Source organism: Monodon monoceros, unplaced genomic scaffold (assembly GCF_005190385.1).
Source record: "Monodon monoceros isolate NGI ecotype Baffin Bay Population unplaced genomic scaffold, NGI_Narwhal_1 Super_Scaffold_19, whole genome shotgun sequence".
Taxonomy (NCBI): domain Eukaryota; kingdom Metazoa; phylum Chordata; class Mammalia; order Artiodactyla; family Monodontidae; genus Monodon; species Monodon monoceros.
The window spans coordinates 47,837,189-47,849,545 of NW_021703775.1; the positions used below are offsets into that span (position 1 = coordinate 47,837,189).

At 38.1% G+C, this 12,357-nt stretch overlaps 1 long non-coding RNA gene across 1 annotated transcript in view; it reads right to left on the reverse strand.

The window, feature by feature from the left end:
- LOC114901013 overlaps positions 1-11,994 on the reverse strand; it is a 28,627-nt gene extending 16,633 nt beyond the window's left edge. The window contains exon 1 of the long non-coding RNA XR_003794990.1: positions 11,959-11,994. This is a non-coding gene — a long non-coding RNA (uncharacterized LOC114901013). The remainder of the gene's footprint in view (positions 1-11,958) is intronic.
- Positions 11,995-12,357: the final 363 nt, after the last annotated feature.

A 12,357-nucleotide genomic window follows, 5' to 3' on the forward strand; every position in this document is an offset into this window, starting at 1 on the left:
GTCTTTTTCCCCCCAGAAGATGAGTGGTATGAAAAGATAAAAATCAGTATTTTCACCACAATTCTTATAAATATTGAGCACTTGCTGTATGCTGAGACTCCTGATAATGCCAACGAAATACACAGAGACCAAAGAGGTAAAATTTGTTTGAAAAGACAGAATACACATGACTTGAGAACCACTACATCCAGATGATTCAGCCAATACAAAATAAAAATTATAGTACTAATGAGCGTTGCTCTTGATGGAGATCACTTCTTCTGTCTGGGTCCCACTTTTCTTATCTGAAAAATGGGGGTACTGACTAGGGGCCAGCGTTTCGTGGTCAGGGAGGACAAGTATGCATCTTCTAAGGTGGAGAAAAGACCTTAATTCTCCACTCCTCTGATACTCATGTTGACTTGTTTCAGTGCATGGGTGTTCCCCTCCCCCGCCCCCACTGTTTTACTGTTTTGTTGAATTCATATGCGTAAAATGAAAAATGCTGACTTATACTGTTGTTAAGTATATGTCAGAAACAGAAGTTACCTGAAAACATTTGAGGTAACTACTACTTGCATTCATTTGCTAATTAGCACTCTTTGTCACTATAACACCAGATTGGATTTTCCACTGGAAAACAGAAATAAAACAAAAATCAAGAAAGTAGAATGCTAGTTGCTATGAGGCTATCAGGAACAAAGATACATGAATAGTGTGGATATCATGCTAGTATTTGAAGGAGGGGAGGCCGGTGAGGAAACAAACAAACCTATGTCCAAAGTAATAGCAGTTACTGCTTTTTTAGTTTAACAGTGCTGATTCGACTACAGCTCCACATGGAACTAATAGCTCCTTAGAAACCAACTGGTACCTGAATGAAGGTGGTAGAGCGAGCCAAGGAGTGGGCTGAGTAAGGAATGTGATTACTTTGGAGGCTCTAATCATGAGGACAGAGGAAAACCAAGCTGTTTAACCAATGGGCTAAATATGGTTGTGCTAAAATGGAAAGCACATGTTTAAAAGTTATCAGACAGTAAGGTATCGTTCAAAGCTCTATAGGATTTGCCTTGGAATTTAGTGTCACAAGCTGACATAGTTCCATGAAATGCACTACAATAATCACACCAGTTAGAGGTTGGTAAATTCCGATGGGGTAAACTTGCTCGTTATCCTTCCACTGCCCTGTAATCAGTAAGGAGAGGTGAAACATACAGACAATATATCTGGCTTTTTGCTTTCGTAGGAAGGAGTGTCACCTACAACAGATGTTCAGAGACCTTCTGTTATTTATCACAATGTCGTTTCTGCTTGTTGTTTAGTATTTCAATCATCTAATTTCTTTTATTCCGTTTATTTTATTCTCTTCTCCAATTACAGAACAGGGCACCGAGTTTGCTGGTTTTTTTCATTTCTTGTCATGACTGCTAAGTAGACCATCAAACAGTTTGGTGCACTGGTGATACAGAGTGGGGATAGGGGGTTCTGCACTCTTGTGGTCTCACGTTCCAGAGGGTCAGAGACAGAATCACTATAAGACTGTGAAGCCTGCCCTGTAAGAAGGTATTACAGAGAATATTTGAAGGTTATTGGAAAAGGAAGAGGGCGGGGGGGGGGGCAGAGAGAGGCAGGGAAGGAGGAAAGAAGAAAGCACCAGGATTGAAGAATAAGAACCTGATAATGGGAATTAAGGCCATGAGGGTGGAACCCCTGTGGGATCTATGAGGAACATGCCTCTCCAGAGCAGACATATCTGCAGTGACATGACATGATGCACATCTTAGATATCACAGATCTTGGGTACCACAGGGTCCAGTCTATCACTCTGAGGACCTAAACAAGCTTTAGCAACAAACTCTGTTCCTTAATAACTGAAATGTCTTTGCTTCTGAGTGTAGCTGGCATGATACATCAAAGGGCATAATTCATTTCAATGACTTGTCAGAACAGCTTCCTTACCAGGGGATTGCTTGAGATTCTTTTCTCGACACTCGAGTTAGCCCGCTTTTATTCAGGAACTGGCCTAGTACATGAGGCTTATTCTGGGGAAGGGTGTTCTGAAGCTGCCAAACTGACCTCCTGTAGTCTTAGCTCTGTCACCAGAAAGGCGGAGCGTGTTGAGCACAGTCCCTGCGCTGGCCTTGCTGTTTATCACTCCTTGCACATGCGGGTGCCCTTAACAATAGGCCTTCCTGTCCCACTAAAGGCAGAACACATGTAATGCTGAGCACCTGAAAATATATTATTTCTATTCACTGAACCAATTATGTAGTATTAAAAGGTAAATAACAACAATAAGTAAATGCAGACTTGAAATTATATTCTTAAGCTTTACATTCATAGGTGATTTCTCTTTCTCTTTCCAGCCATATTGGCCTACTTCCTTGCACAAACCTCTAACTTCAGCCAAACTGGCATATCTATTTTTGTTTCTTCCCATCCCATAATTTGTGCCTGTCAACTACTCACTCAGACTCATTTCTCCACTCCCTCTACTGCCAATGTACGTTCTGACAGTCCTTCTAGACTCAGCTAAAATCTCACCTTCCCCCCAAGAGTGTATTTGAACCTTCCTTTTGGTTTTGAGAACATCTTGTTTATGCAGTTTGTCAAGTTAGACACGGGTTGCCTTCTTCTTTTCCTCATAATTGTTACGCTAAAGTTCTCTTTTACTTTTTTGCTATAATATACATTTTCACTAGTTTCTATTTTTTCTCTGATACCTTTAAAAAAGCTTTTTGAGGGCGTATATCTTCTTTCAAATTTATATATATTGCAGTAATGCCAAGCTGGGTCAAAACATCAATCAATCTTGTTAACAGTATATTTTTATTATTTGAATTTGAGCTGATGTCTTATACTTTGATAGAGTAGTTCTGGTCAAGCAAAATGGATGATCATCGATTATCGCCATGGTTTCTACAATGTCTGAATAATACATTACTTTAATAATTCCAGGGAAGACAATTTTTTTCCATAATAATTCTTTTATATTATATGGGATATGTATTGTCTAAATCATACTTGCATATTATATGCACTACAGAGTTCCAATTCCAGGTAAGATAGAATTAACCCAAGATGAAGTTAACAGTTTCACTCCATTGAACTCAGCTATAAAGCCTGAACAAAATTCATGACCCAGCTCTCTGAGAACTCTGAAAAGTAAACAGCCAACAGGTGGATCAGAGAAGGATACCAGAATTTGAAGCACCCCTGAATCAGCAGTGATTTTCCCTTCTTATTTTTTCCATGCCCTCAGTCTGAAATCAATGCAGTCTAAACCGAGAGGTGAGCATTGTAGTGCAGAGTGATAGAACCAGGAGAAGCTCGGATGAAGGGGTGTGAAAGGAAACTCCTAAAGCTCAGAGAGAGAGTAGAGGAAATCCCTCGACCTTCTCCCTTTTCCCTCTGTTCTTTCACTTGCCACTCACCAGTAAGTGCCATGGTGCAGATGTCAGTGGCAGTGACAGTGGCTGGTGGTGAATTCTGCAAGAGCTGAAGCTCTAAGGGTAGGAAACATTTATCTCCTTTTAGTGAAGCTGTGGCTCCAAGAGGTTGGAGCCAAACCCAACTGCCTTCCCACGCATTGGCCCCAGATGTGGTACAATCATAAAAGTAGGTGGTTTCTGGCTGAACCACCACAAAGGGGAGCTTAGATACTAGGAATGTAATGGAAAGGAAGGAGGAAGTGAGACCATAAAGTTGTCTGTGAATCCCTAGGTTCAATCCTCAAACTGTACTTACGTGAACCTGATCCTAATTAGCATACCAAAACCTGGAGAGCTGAGCTCATGTGTATACCTTTGCCCAGCTCCCAGACCAACCTCTAAGTAGTGCACACGTGGTAAGGACCTGAACAAAGCTGCAAAAGCACTGAAACCGAACTGACGTTGGAACCACTGGCCATAGAAGCCTAAAGCTAAAATACAGGCAAACCTCATTTTATTGCACTACATGCATATTGCTGTGCTTCACAGATACTGTGTTTTTTACAAATTGAAGGTTTGTGGCAGTCCTGCATCAAGCAGTTCTCCTGGCACCATTTCTCCAAGAGCATTTGCTCACTTCACGGTCTCTGTCACATTTTGGTAATTCTCGCATTATTTATTCAGACTTTTTGTATTATTATATTTGTTATGGTGGACTCTGATCAGCAGTCTTTGATGTTAATATTGTAATTGTTTTGGGGGACCATGAACCACGCCAATATAAGACTGTGAACTTAATCGATAAATACTGTGTTCTGACTGTGCCACCAACTGGCTGCTCCTGTCTCTCTTCCTCTCCCTGGGCCTCCCTATTCCCTGAGACACAACGATACTGAAATCAGGCCAATTAATAAACCTACAGTGGCCTCTAAGTGTTCAGGTGAAAGGAAGAGTCGCTCATCTCTCATTTTAAATCAAAAGCAAGAAATGAAAAAATAAAAATAAAAAAGCTAGAAATGATTAAGCTTAGTGAGGAGGGTCTGTTGAAAGCCAGATAGGCCAAGAGCTAAGCCTTCTGTGCCAAATAGCCAAGCTGTGAATGAAAAGTTCTTGAAGGATATTTAAAATGCTACTCCAGTGAACACACAAATGGTAAGTGAAACAGCTGTATCACTGATATGGAGAAAATCTAGTGGTCTGGGTAGAAGATCTAACCAGCCACAACATTCTCTTAAACCAAAACCTAATCTACAGCAAGGCCCTAACTCCCCTCAACTCTATGAAGGCTGAGAGAGGTGAGGAAGCTGCAGCAGAAATGTTTGAAGCTAGCAGAGGTTGGTTCATGAGGTTTAAGAAAAGAAGCTGTCTCCGTATCATAAAAGTGCAAGGTGAAGCAGCAAGTGGTGATGTAGAAGCTGCAGCAAGTTATCCAGAAGATCTAGCTGAGATAATTAATGAAGGTGGCTACACTAAGCAACAGATTTTCACTGCACACAGAACAGCCTTATATTGGAAGTAGTTGCCATTTAGGACTTTCATAGCTAGGGAGAAGTCAATGCCTGGCTTTGAAACGTCAAACGAGAGGCTGACTTTCTTATTAGGTGCTAACGCAGCTGGTGACATTAAGTCGAAGCCAGTGCTCATGTACCATTCCAAAAGTCCTAGGGCACTTAAGAATTAGGCTAAATCTACCCTGCTCGCGCTCTATCAGTGGAACAAAAGAGATGTGCTGGATGACAGCACATCTGTTTACAACATGGTTTACTATTTTAAACCCACTGCTGAGACCTAGTGCTCAGAAAAAGAGACTCCTTTCAAAATATTACTGTTCGTTGACAATGCAAACTGGTCATCCAAGAGGTCTGATGCAGATATACAAGATTAATGTTGTTTTTTATGCAGCCCATGGATCAAGGAGTAATTCCAACTTTCTTTTTAAAAAATTTTTTGAAGTATAGCTGATTTACAATTCTGTTAGTTTCAAGTAAACAGAAAAGTGATTCTTATATAGGTATATATACATATATATAGTCTTTTTCAGATTCTCTTCCATTAAAGGTTATTATAAGATATTGAATATAGTTCCTTGTGAGATACAATAGGTCCTTGTTGTTTATTTTATATATAGTAATTCGTATCTGCTCATCTCATACTCCTAATTTATCCCTCCCCCACCCTTTCCCCTTTGGTAACCGTAAGATTGTTTTCCGTGTCTGTGTGTCTGTTTCTGTTCTGTATATAAGTTCATTTGTATCATTTTTTTAGATTCCACAAATAAGTGATATCATATTTGTCTTTCTGTCTGACTTACTTCACTTAGTATGATAATCCCTAGGTCCATCCATGTTGCTGCAAATGGCGAAATTTCATTCTTTTTCTATGGCTGAGTAATATTCCATTGTATATACAGATATACACACATCTTCTTTATCCATTCATCTGTCGATGGACATTTAGGTTGCTTCCATGTCTTGGCTATTGTAAACTGCACTGCAATGAACACTGGGGTGCATGTATCCTTTCAACTCATGGTTTTCTCCAGATATATGCCCAGGAGTGGGATTGCTGGATCCTATGGTAGCTCTATTTTTAGTTTTTTTAAGAAACCTCCATACTGTTTTCCATAGTGGTTATACCAATTTACATTCCCACCAACAGTGTGGGAGGGTTCCCTTCTCTCCACACCCTCTCCAGAATTTATTGTTTGTAGACTTTTTGATACTGGCCATTCTGACCAGTGTGAGGTGATGTCTCATTGTGGTTTTGATTTGCATTTGTTTAATAATTAGCAATGTTCAGCATCTTTTCATGTGCCTCTTGGCCATCTGTATGTCTTCCTTGGAGAAATGCCTATTTAGGTCTTCTGCCCATTTTTTTGATTGGACTTTTTATATATATATATATAGAGAGAGAGAGAGAGAGAGAGCTGTATGAGCTGTTTATATATTTTGGAAATTAAGCCTTTGTTGGTCACATCATTTGACCTAAGAAAACATTGCTATGATTTATGTCAGAGAATGTTTTGCCCTGTTCTCTTCTAGGAGTTTTATGGGATCATGTCTTATATTTAAGTCTTTAGGCCATTTTTGAGTTTATTTTTGTGTATGGTGTGAGGGTGTGTTCTAACTTCATTGATTTGCATGCAGCTCTCCAGCTTTCCCACTACCACTTACTGAAGAAACTGCATTTTCTCCATTGTATATTCTTGCCTCCTTTTTCACAGATTAATTTACTGTAGTTGTGTGCATTTATTTCTGGGCCCTCTATTCTGTTCCATTGTTCCATAGATCTGTTTTTGTGCCAATACCATGCTGTTTTGATTACTGTAGCTTTGTAGTACTGGCTGAAGTCTGGGAGGGTTATGCCTCCAGCTTTGTTCTTTTTCCTCAGAATTGCTTTGGCAAGTCTGGGTCTTTGGTTGTTTCATATAAATTTTAGGATTATTCTAGTTCCATGAAAAATGTCATAGGTAATTTGATAGGAATTGTAGTAAATCTGTAGATTGCTTTGGATAGTATGGCCATTTTAACAATATTAATTCTTCCAATCCAAGACCACATCAGGTTAATTTGAGATAATAGTGGATAGTAAAATATGATGGTATCAGCCTATGACCTGGATTACCTGCATATTATAATAAATATGACCTAAATGCTTGAACTGCTACTAGATGTTTTTTTCCTCCAGTAACAAGGTACCAAGATGCATACAGAGGTAAGACTGAGAGGAGTTTTCAATGTCAACTGTAGGATAAACTTTCTCTGTAACCATCACCATGTTTTAGAATATTTTAGAAGTTTGAGAGTATGGATTATATAGAGGCACTGCTCTCCATTACTGATTTATACTGAAAATACCTAAAATACTTAAATATTATGTAAAAGTTTGTTTTTAATTTATCTTGAAGAGGTGCCCATTGGAATAATAGGGATGTATAATAAAAGAAATTCTAGAAGGAGGTGCTCACGGTGCCTTTTGAGAACGTTTGTTCCCATCTCCATGCTGGGTTGCTCCATCTATTCCATTCTCAACAAAATAAAACCACCCAGACATCTTTTAAATAAGTCTGTTTCTGGAAATTTGATATTGCCTTGCAGTCAGCCTACTTTTAAATATTCACTAATCTGTATTTTTCTGTGTAAGGTAAAGTTTTATCAAATGCCCTTATTTAATTTGCTTCCCTTTTATACTGTTTTGTAAACTGAATGGCAGGCTATAGAGACAGATTATCACTTGCCAGAAGATAAAGCATAGGAGTAAAATCACAGTATTATTTAGTGACTTGTGGTCCGTAAAAAGCAGCATGAGGGCAGTGGCTCTTGTGCACATGAAATTATGTAAATTATCTAAAATAGTTTTAAAAACCTCATCAGTATTTTGAATATTATCAAACATTTTCCTAAGTGCAATCAAAATCCACAAAACAGAGAGAACTAATTATTTTACTTTTTGCCAGGAAAAAGAAACCCCACACAATTAAAAAAAAAAAATCTGTTTTCTTGATTGAATAATGTACTATATTTGAACCATTTTCTGTTTACAAATGAATGTCTCAGTTAATGGATCTTCTGCATTAGAGTGTGTGTATAGGACTGAGTGAGTGGATTTCAGTGTGTGTGTAAATAAATATAGATACACATATGGTGGTAGATCAAATAAAAATTATTTTCAGTAAAGAAAAAATAATTATATGACTCATGAATGAGGGTCCTGTTTACACTTCTGTCTTGAAGGATTAGGATTTGTTAGCTCACAAATAACTCTGAGTTTATTAAAAGTGTCAATTAAATGCTGCCTAGGCCTGAATCCATGATGTGAAGTATAATACAAAATGAAACTGAATCACATCTATGAAATGTAAAAATTAAATTCATTTGATTACTAATATACTTATTATAATTCAGCATTCCTACTTTTATAAGTCTTGGGGAAAAATATAAACAGACCATATTTAATGATCATTGTGTACAGTGTGTGGATATATGTATACATAGATATGCATATAAATGCATTTATTTATAATAACAAAGTAAAAGTATTCTATCACAAGAAACGTATAATAAAACTGCCTGAAAAATCATCTCTATTTTTGAGGGATTCAAGTATTTCCCAAGGGTAGATTTGAGAAGATATACTTTGATACTAATATCTGTAATACATGCTCATAATTTGCTTGATTTCATTTTGCAAAGTTTTTTGTGTTTTTCCATAGACTATTACAAAACTCTGATGCACATTCAAAAATGTGTGAAATACATCATAGAATCGTTCACTTTATAGTACTATAATGTGGAGAAAAAATGGTTGTTAAAGCTTAGGTTCACTCTTGGGATTGAAATGCTATAGCTGAAAATCCAGAAGTGGTGACGTTCTTAAATAACGAATGTTATTTATTGAGTTTTGAATATCCTCTGGTAGAAAGAAGTTGTTAACTGGGCACTCATCAAGCCTTCAATATATGTAACTTTGTTGTTACTGTTGTCAATAACAGAAGTTAATCATAGGCACTAAGGAGAACTGAAATATGTATCTGCAATCAGGGGTTCAGGCTCAGTGAACCAAGCAAGAGATCTTACCGATATAAACAGAAGTCTCCTTTTTCTATGTGGTAAAACAGATTTCTCTGGCATTCTGAAATGACGGACCATTTTAAAAAGTACCCTGAAATGATCCAGATGTACATCTCCTGGGGAATTGTTTGATCTATGGTTCCATCAGTAGGTTACTTGTCAGGAGGGTCACCAAGTATTGCCTCCCATACTTGTAGTCAAGCCTAAGCCAAATCTGTATCAGGAAAAGCAGCCAAACTACTTGGTAGATTTGAAAGACAATGGGGAGACTTCCCTGCAGGCAAACACTTTCTCCAGAGCTATCAAAGTTTTCAGAATTATACACTAGAATTAGAATATTTTGAGTACTACAGAGTCCCACAAAATACACGTAAAATATCCCCAGAAACGTTAATGCCACAAACCACCAGTAGTGAAAATTTCAGAGAAATCTTTGTGTTTCTCAACTGCCATTTTTTTCTTTTTCTTTTTTACAGCTTTATTATTGTGGTATACCTGACATACAATAATCTTCACATATTAAAATGTTCAATTTGATAAGTTTTGAAAAGCCATAACTATAATCAAGACAGTGAACAGATCTGTTGTTCCCTGAAGTTTCTCACCTTTCTGTGGTCCCTGGGTCCTATCCCTCCCTGTCACCCTTCTAGGCAACCATTGCTCCGCTTTCTGTCACTGTAGAGTAGTTTGCATTGTCTAGAGTTTTATATAATTGGAATCATAAATTATGTAATCTTTCATGTCTGGCTTCTTTTGCTCAATATAATTATTTTGAGAGATTCATCCATGTGGTTGAATGTATCAATATTTCAGGCCTTTTTGTTGATTAATAGTATTCCATTGTATAAATATACCACAGTTTGGCCATACAAGTATTCCAGGGTTTTGGCTATTACCAATAAGTCAGATATGAACATTTGCGTTCAGGTCTTTATGTGGACATCTGCTTTATTTTCTTTTGCGTAAATACCAAGGAGTAGAATGCCTTTTTCATTTGGTGAGTGTGCAAGAAACTGCCAAGTTATTTTCTAAAATGTTTCTACCATTTTACATAAACACCAGTATTCGAGGGTTTTAGTTCCTCGATATCCTCACCAACACTTGGTATAAACAGACTACTGAATCTTTAACCATTCAGCAAGCATGGGAAAGCACTGTGTTTTCATTTGCATTTTTCTAATGACTTATGATACTGAGAATCTTTTTCTGTGCTTATTGGCCATCATCTCTGGTGAACAAGCAGTTCAAATAGTTTACCCATTTGTTAATTGGGTTTTTAAAATTATTATTACTGGTTTTGAGATTTTTTTAATATTCTACATTGAAGTCCTTTATCAGTTATGTTTTTCAAATGTTATTAAATCTGTGTGTATGAAATGTGGTTGGCCGAGGGTTCCCAATACAAATTCAATAGCTGAAAACTTTTACTAAAAACTGGTCTCTCTTTTGCAAGTAACCAAGGATAAAAAGGATTTTAGAGTAAAGCTTTTTTCTATAGTGTGGTGACTATGGGCAGTTTCGCCCCCTGAACTGAAGATGACTCTGTGGCTGCATCCTAGCTGTGTGATCTTTAATACTAGTAGCTGCCTCGTGGTGGTGTTGTAGGGGCTCCGTGTACCTGAGCATGCAGTGAATGCTCAATACCTAGCTACTGCTGTTCACTAAGCTCATTATCCTTATTCACCCACTTCTCCCTAGATCCTATCTGTTATAAGACCTCATTTAGCGTGGCCACCCTCTCAGGCTGATGTCTTAGCCTTAGAGGAATGCACTTCAGAGGCCACAGGCTGTCAGAAGGAGGAAATTATGTTCTTGCGGTTTGAGTTTCAAAGAAACCATATGAATTAGGTGGAAATCTCTGGCCAGATAGTGCCAAGAGAAGCTGCTCATCAAGATCAGGCTATCTGGGCATAGAAGAAGGAAGGGTACACCATAGTTACAGTTTGTCTTCCATCAAGGCAGTTAATTTAAATTCATCAATTTGCTCTCAAAGCCTGATCCTGACACTAAATTTAGTTTAACTTAAGGATCTCTGAATGAAAGTGTGTCATTCAGAGTTGAAAAAGAGTACATTCATAGGGGCCTTAACTTTTATCTTCGTAAGATTAAAACAGAAACTCTCCCCAAATACCTGCTGACTGATTCTTTTTCTCAAGAGAAGATTCCAAATTGGCCAATGGATGGTTTATGGAAGCAAGACTTTCAGGAACTTCACTCTCAGAGAACGTGATGATTCACCTTGGTTTGAGATCAAATAATAATAATGATTCTGAAATACTTCCCCGCCCATAAAAAAGAAAAAAAAAAAAAAAGGAGTAAGTGTGAGATGGGGATAATGGATTTGAGGTGAGTTAGGCCTGGTGCCACATGGATGGATATGGGAAGACACGAGTTTGACATTTGGGAAAACAGCAGGAAACACTTTTAATAGTCAAATGAGCTTTGTGTTGGCATCAGGAAAGACACGAGTTTGACATTTGGGAAAACAGCAGGAAACACTTTTAATAGTCAAATGAGCTTTGTGTTGGCATCAGGAAATACTTAGAAGTATGTCATCCCTATAGACAGTGAGTTGGGTGAGGGCTGAAGACCATGGCCATTTTATTCAGCATTTTCTTTCCAGTGCCTACCTCACTGTTTATTATATAAGAAAAACTCCATAACGATATAAAATGTGTATTTTCAGATGGCTCAGTTTCATCCTTCCCTCTCCACAAAGCAAAATTCAGCTTACTAAATTTAAGTTTTCCTTCTCTTCCAAAATCTTAACAACAGATTAGGTGAGGTATGATTTTTGGGAAAGTTTCATTTGCCCTGGAACAAATACAACACGCTTTCCTCTCCTGCACTAAACATTGCCAGGGCTGAGGCCTCTGCAATGACTTCAGGACGCCACCTGTTCACGTGTATCATCAGGGCTGTAACTGTTTATTTAGATACCTAATCAGCACGCTCTAGACCAGGATGAGGACACTTACGCTTTGAGAATCTTCTTGACTTTTCTTTACTCTTTTAATTCCACTTCTTTTACTCCTTGAAGGCCACTTACTTAGAGCAACAGAGGCTCACATGTAGACATGGCGACTTAGTTGGGAAGGGGCCAAAGCTGGTAGTGAGCTGTTCCCATCCAGGCCAGAATAGCTGTCATGGGCAGATTATAAAAGGGACTGTGAAATAAAATTCATATTTTATGGCAAGACAAGAAAAACTGAAACAGTAAAAAAAGTTTTCTCTGCCCTTTGGCCTCCTCTCTCCCTGCTACTGTGGTTTGTGTATCCGCATTGTGCATCGACCAAGCCTCCCCATCAGCAAAAATACTTGCTCAACAATGAAGAGCAACATTCTCCTAGCATCGATAAGACAACTCTTTAAAAGAT